The sequence below is a fragment of the Ostrea edulis genome, chromosome 7 (assembly GCF_947568905.1).
Source record: "Ostrea edulis chromosome 7, xbOstEdul1.1, whole genome shotgun sequence".
NCBI classification, from domain to species: domain Eukaryota; kingdom Metazoa; phylum Mollusca; class Bivalvia; order Ostreida; family Ostreidae; genus Ostrea; species Ostrea edulis.
The window spans coordinates 64,943,735-64,950,954 of record NC_079170.1 but is presented as its reverse complement, the minus strand read 5'-3'; positions in this window follow the sequence as shown (position 1 = coordinate 64,950,954).

Here is a 7,220-nt window from a genome sequence, read left to right as displayed (position 1 = left end):
AGTTGGCTCCTGGGGTTAACATTATCTTCGTCCAGTACGTAGCTAATTTTTTTTTACCATTTATGGAGGATCTTATCAATGCTAGTATTTCTGGCAATGCAGGTGAAGTTTACAAGGAAGATATTCAAACCTTTCTTTACTAAATTTAGAGTATATCATTCATCAGAACAAGTATGGCCACCACAACTATGCTATTAATTTTGTTGTATTCTTGTCGGAGAGTAAACGTTTCTTACACCGTTAAGTGTTCCAGGGATCCCTGTTTACCTAACTCTTTATGTTGTATTCATTATAGGAAGTATGGAATTAATCACTGTTCGTTATCTTCACCTTTCATTTATCACCTTTCATTTATCAGGCTTGCGCTTTGTTATAAATGTCATCCAGAGTCACTGGACCGGACCCGCAGATCACGTCTCGTAGTATAAATTCCCATCTTTGCCGTGGTATCTCCATGGCTTAGGGGTGTCCGGTGAGTGAACTTATTGTCACATCAAGGAACATTTGTCGGTCACTTAGCGGTAAATTGACAAATCCAGACTTTACCTCCATAATAAACGGATACGACTTGATATTCCTTTGGGAGTGTTGGCTTAACTCTGACGACGCTGTGGAAATTAACGGTTATGATAGCCTTATTTTCCCACAACAATTGATAAAAGGTGGCGGTATAGTTGCGTATTGTAAGGAAACATTCATGAGAGTATTAAATGGTGTAGAGTTAAAACTGGTATCGAGACAGAAGGTCTATATTTTGCAATATGTTATTTACCACCTGAACACAGAGTTGTTTTTACAATCAAACGATATTTATACTTGTGTTTTCCAATTACTAGAATATTTAATCAATAGATATAAAGATATGGGTTCTGTACATGTTTTGGGAGATTTAAATGTCATGATAGGCGAAAGAGACAATTTTTATAAGTGATGACTGTTTGAAATTTATTGTTCCTGATCAAAATTTGCCTTTTGTTTATGAAATGGCAAAGAGCTTCGTAAACGATGTAATTCTGATACTAGTATAAATAATTACGGTAGAAAATTGCTAGATTTGTGCGGATCTTCAGGCCTGTGAATTGTTAATAGTAGACATCCTGGATATATGGCTGAGTTTACATTATATTGTTCTAGAGGATGCAGTGCTATCGAATACTAATTGACAGAAAGTGTATTGTTTGATAGTACCAGTGATTTTTCTACAGGTACATTTAATATTTTCTATGACCATTCACCCATAACATTGACAATTTCTGGTATTAGATGTAATGGTTTTACAATTGTTCAAGAAGATATTTCTCCAACTGGTAGAACAAATAGTAAATCGCTCAGGTGGAACGATGGCAAAGCTCAACAAATCATGAATGAAATATTTCGTAACGTGGACCTTTTGTGTAGTGAAATAAATGTTGATTTCATAAGCCATAGCTTTTGTAATATCATAAACGATTCTGTCATATCCTTTATAGATGTAAAAGAGGCTACAATACATGCAACTCATGATAATAACAAAAATAGCCCACACAGGCAAATCAATGTTCGATGATAAGTGAAAGAATCTGTTGAAAGAATGTAAACGACTTCCTTGTAAATATTTAATAAATGGAAATCTAACCTACATAGAGAAGACCTATCGCGGGCTAAGAAGATAAAAATAAATATGAAAACAGATTAAAATGCAGGTACAAACAAGAAGGAAATATGCTCGATTACTTGAAAAAATTGTAACCCATTACATTTTCACAGTTTATTTCCCAAAGGGAACATTAAATTTTCAAAATGTAGTTTAACGAATGATGCCTTTTGTACATTTTAAAGAACATATTCAAAAGGATAATGGTGCCTTCACAGACAATACTTATGATATAACAAACACATATGTCATTATCGACGAGTTGGACAAGGAAATCACGAATGATGAAATTAGGAAAGTGATACAAAATTTGATATATACATATAATAAGAGCTGTAGTGAAAATTGGATTTTGAATGAGTTGTTTATCAAATGTGATGATATACTGATGCCACTATTACACAAATTATTTAACAAAAGTTTGATGTCAGGCATATACCCAGAACTTTGGACAAAGAATTGTATTGTACCGTTACACAAAAGGGATATATTGGTGACGTAAATAACTACAGATATATTTCTATTGTTAGTTGTTTTGGGAAACTATTCACCAGTGTCTTAAATAAGAGAATTTTGGAGTGGGATAACGAGCACATTGTATTGACTGATACACTGTATATGTACAGCAGATGCAATATTTGTTTTCCAATCATTAATTAACAAAATTGAAAAAAAAAGTTTATATAGCGGTTTTGTAGTTTTGCAAAAGGCGTTTGAATCTATCAATAGGTATAAGTTATGTTTCAAATTGTTTGATATTGGTATTCGAGGGAAATTGCTTCAAGTTATCCAGGCTCTGTAGAGCAGTGTGAAATCATGTGTAAAATTCAATGGGGTTTAAGCGAATATTTTAGCAATAAATAGGTCTTATGCAGGACGAAGTGTTATCGCCATTACTCTTTATGTTAACGAATTAGAGATGAATTTCGTTGGTAATAATTGTCCATCTTTTGAATCTATTGATCAATACTTTCTTACTACTGTACGCTGACAACATGGTAGGAGTTTCCGTCGGAGAAATAGATGTAAGAAAGGTGAAAATAACGAACGGTGAACAATCTCATAACTCCCTAAAAGCATTACAAAATTGAGAGTTGCGCAAACACGAACACTGGATATACCAGAGGTGGGATCAGGTGCCCAGGAGGGGTAAGCATCCCATGTCGACCGGTCACACCCACTATGAGCCCCATATCTCGATCAGGCAAACGGAGCTATCCACAGTCAAAATCAGTGTACCATGAATGGCCTGACAGATGGTATAAAACAAGTCAGACAACATTTGACCCAATGATAGGTTGAATACGCAAACTAGATTGTTATAATGATCATAGAATTTGCGAAATGCTGACTTCAAACAGGACTGATGAAACCCCTACACCATCAACTTGTTTGTAAGTAGCCTGCCTATATTTAAAAACTGATCATACGCAGAACAAGCTCTTGGGTATCGAATCAGCTTAGATATATAAACACCACATGCAGATGATAATGGAATATTGCTACATAAATATGGAAGGTTCACTATGGAGAAACTGAAATCATCCCGATTATCATAAAGTTGAGGTGTTAGTTTGCCGTTAATATGTATTTTCAATAAAATATCTAAGCATGAAGCAGAAGTGGACGACTCTTTGGTGTCTTTTATAACGAGTTCACAGGGATATATCGAATAGACATATGAATGAAAATTGTTATTGTTAATAGATAAAACGTCGTTGATACATCTAAATGTCGAATTGAAGACCAAAGCAAAATATTTTTCTTTTCATGTAGAAATTTTTGAATAAATTCTGGTTCATAAGAGTATAAAAATAGGTCAGCTAACAAAGGATCACCATTCGTGCCCATAGGAATTCCAACAGACTATTAGAAAATCTACGAAGATATTGTCAATGAGGAACTCCAACATATTTTTAATTTCAACTTCAGAATACCTGTGTATAGAATGAGAGTGGGGTTTATCAAAGTGAATTTTTGAATAACTGATCACTAGATATAAATATTTTCGTTTTCCATTTTTATTGAAGACGCAACTGTCTATGATGTCGAAAAGTATAGTCTTTAATTCATCGTAAGGAATGGTCGTGTAAAGTGTTGAAAAGTCATACGATTTGATGTTGTTAATTTGAGAAAAGGTTTACGATTTCAAATTTACTAAAGGTTCTTTAGAATTAAAAAAAAGAAGAAAATAGAATCCACATTTGATTTATACTACTTCTGGCATATGTAATGGCACGGTACATTTGGAGTTACTCATTCACAGCTGTTAATATTTTCGTGAGGAGCTTGGTAGAACACTTACTGGATTCAGCAATGTATCTTTGCAAGGATTTAGGAAGTTTAGGAATCTAGTATACGAGGGCTGTTAGATATGTAATGTGTATTGTACGATATCTCAAAAGCATTCGACTCAAATAGTGAAATAAACATTACATCCTTCAAAGTATTCTCTGCAGTTTGAAATACATAATTTCAATATTTGAATTAATTTCTGAAATGCGTCATGGTATGCTGATTTATGTCTGTATTCTATATTTTCTATTTATACTGTATAATTTTCCCGTTTGCATTGTATAATTTCCATTTGCATTGCAAAATCTTTCCTTTGTATTGTATCCGAAGAATTGTTTATTTTGATTTGTTACGAAGGATCTCATTAGTTTAGGTCCCACTTATATTTAGCCGTCACCAGCTGTAGGTGACGTACCACAATTAGACTTACTATGCTCAGCGCACAGTGGCGTAGCGGAGGGGGTTCTTTAACGTGTCAACGCCAGTCCTAACACGGGATGTACATTATCCCCTTTAATTTATCCGTGATTTTCACTTTTAAATGCTGAAGTATTAGCTATACCATGTGTATACTTAAGTGTAAGGTTTGATGCAGCCAAGACACCAGTAGAACTCGAACATGCGACCTCACGGTTACGTAGCAAAGGTTATTTATCACTGAACTACCGCGACCGGTTCCATAAAGGACTAGTTGAACATACATGTAACTAGCAAAGACGATACTTGCGCCCAGTGACCCCCCCCCCCCCCCCACTCCCTTCACAAATATGATATTTTGTTAATTTTGTATAAAAATGTCGAAAAAAGCATTCATGAATGTACATTTTATTTTGTCAGAACGCACTTGTTTCAGGGGACTTCGCACTCCCCTCTGAGCCCACCCCCACCACTAAGGTTTTGCCCTGGACTCGCTAGGGATCTTAATACAGTCCCCAGACATCCAGCAGTTTGCTGCATCCTTTCGTTCAGAATTATCTAGATCAGCCAGTGACTAGTTTGAATTTGCTGACCACAACAGACGCATAAAAGCAATTAAATGGGGGGGGGGGGGGGTCACGCCATTACATTTAGCAAATACGGTACATTCCTGCAAAACGTGGCTCCTGAACTTGACCTCTTCAACATCTCGCGCATTACCTAATTCGATAAACGATAACTTAAGATTAATCCAATGAATAGTTGTAACAAACCAAACTCGATGTTAACAATTGGTGAAGACCCAAAGGCCTAAGTCCCCTGAATCTACTGAATTCTGACTATATAAAATGTGCATGCTTTTCTGGACAGTTCTATAAAAATAGATCATGTGGGGGAGGGGGTGTGCCTGGCGCTGGATTCGTCATTGCTAGCTTCGTGTTGAACTAGTCCTGCATGGACTTGGTCGTGGTAGCTTAGTGATATATCGCTTGGTTTGTGGGCGGGAGGTCGTGAGTTCGAGCCCCGCTCCTGCCATTGCCGCATCAAACCCAAGACATTAACAAAGGCAGTGATTGCTCCTTTGCCAAACACTCGGCATTTAAAAGTGAGAATCTCGGGTTTTTCCGATATGATCTTAAACACAGATATCCTGTGTTGTGGCAGGTGTTGGCACGATAAAGAATCCTCATTGCTACGACCCTGTGCACTAAGCACGTCTACATTGTGGTATATCTGTAAACAATTCTCAAAGCAAAGGAAGGTAATGAAATCCTTCGTAACAAATCAAAATAAACAATCCCTGGGATACAATACAAATGCAAAATTATACAAAATAAATGGAAAATATAGAATACAAATGAAAAATTATACAATACAAATGGTAATTATACAATATAATTGAAAATGTATGCACTGCAAATGGAAAATACAGAATGAACAAAACAAATGGAAAATATAGAATACAAAAGGAAAAACATACATTAAAATGGAAAATATACAATACAAATGGAAAATTATACATTACAAAAGGTAAATTATACAATACAAATGAAAAATATCAAATATTGCAACGTTTGACATGCCATAAACAAGGACGTAAACACTTTTTGCAATATGTAATACCTTGAGAAATCATTATCTTAATGTTGAAACACAATGTTCAACATAGTATTTAATCATATGCATGTGAAATTTGGTGTTTTGACATTGGGAAAGGTATATCTTTCTTTTGGTGTTTTTGATAAAAAAAAAGAACGAACAATAATAGTATGGTATATTGTGAACTTGGTAGATTCCCACTTTACATTGAAAGAAAATTAAGAATTTTAAAAGTCTGGTTAGAAATTAAAATCATGAATAAATGTATTTTGAAAGAATATTAGAAAAATATGATTGCGAACAATGACAGCTGGACATGACCTGCCAAGCATTGGTTTAGAATATTTGTTTGAAAACAAAACCTAATGTCATCTCTTTCAAGTTCACATGGCTGTTCTTTATCAACATTTAATAGATAGATAATTTTTGTTTACCATCATATCTCAAAAGACCACCCAACTTACAGGGGAAAATATTATCACTAAATTCAGAACATCTTCACATTCTTTGAATATTGAAAAACGCAGACATAACAATGTTTCAAGGACTGCGAGGCTTTGTAAATTATGTGATTATAGTGATATAGAAGATAGAAGAGTTTCATTTTATCCTGAAATGTCCACTTTACATCAATTTGAGAAAGAAATGTCTTAAGGGGTTCTACGACACAAAACCCAGTGTTTTTAAATTGATTAAGCTCCTCGGTGTAGATAATACTAACGAACTCATTAACTTGGGAAAATTCTAAGTACAACCTATGAAAATACGAAGTTTATCGTTTCAAGTCAATATTGTTATTATAGTATTTTTCTAATAACATCTCATAATGTGATTATATTATATTTGTAACTTCTCAATTTAATCAAAATCAGATCCTAAGATACGCTCTCAATCGCTACAATAGGATCTGACATAGGGGGTCATGTCCGCAAGAACTATCAGTCAGTCAGATTGCGCCCTACAAACAATGATGGTTATTTAGGCGGTTCCCGGCAATTCGTAAATAAGGTTCAGTAATCTCTCTCCCACGAAGTATATTCCACACTATAAAATTGTTTATTCTCACATAAAGAATTTTAAACTTTCACAGCAATGCCTAATCTATTCCTTTCATCCAAACAACAAATCGTACGATGTAAAATACACCCCAATTAAATTGTGAAATGCGATTTATGCATGAATAGGGATGGGTACGATTTGAATAGTTTTCAAGATGGTTTACTTAATGGACACGAGGAATATAACGCCAGTCGACGTAAATGGTGCATTGTGATTA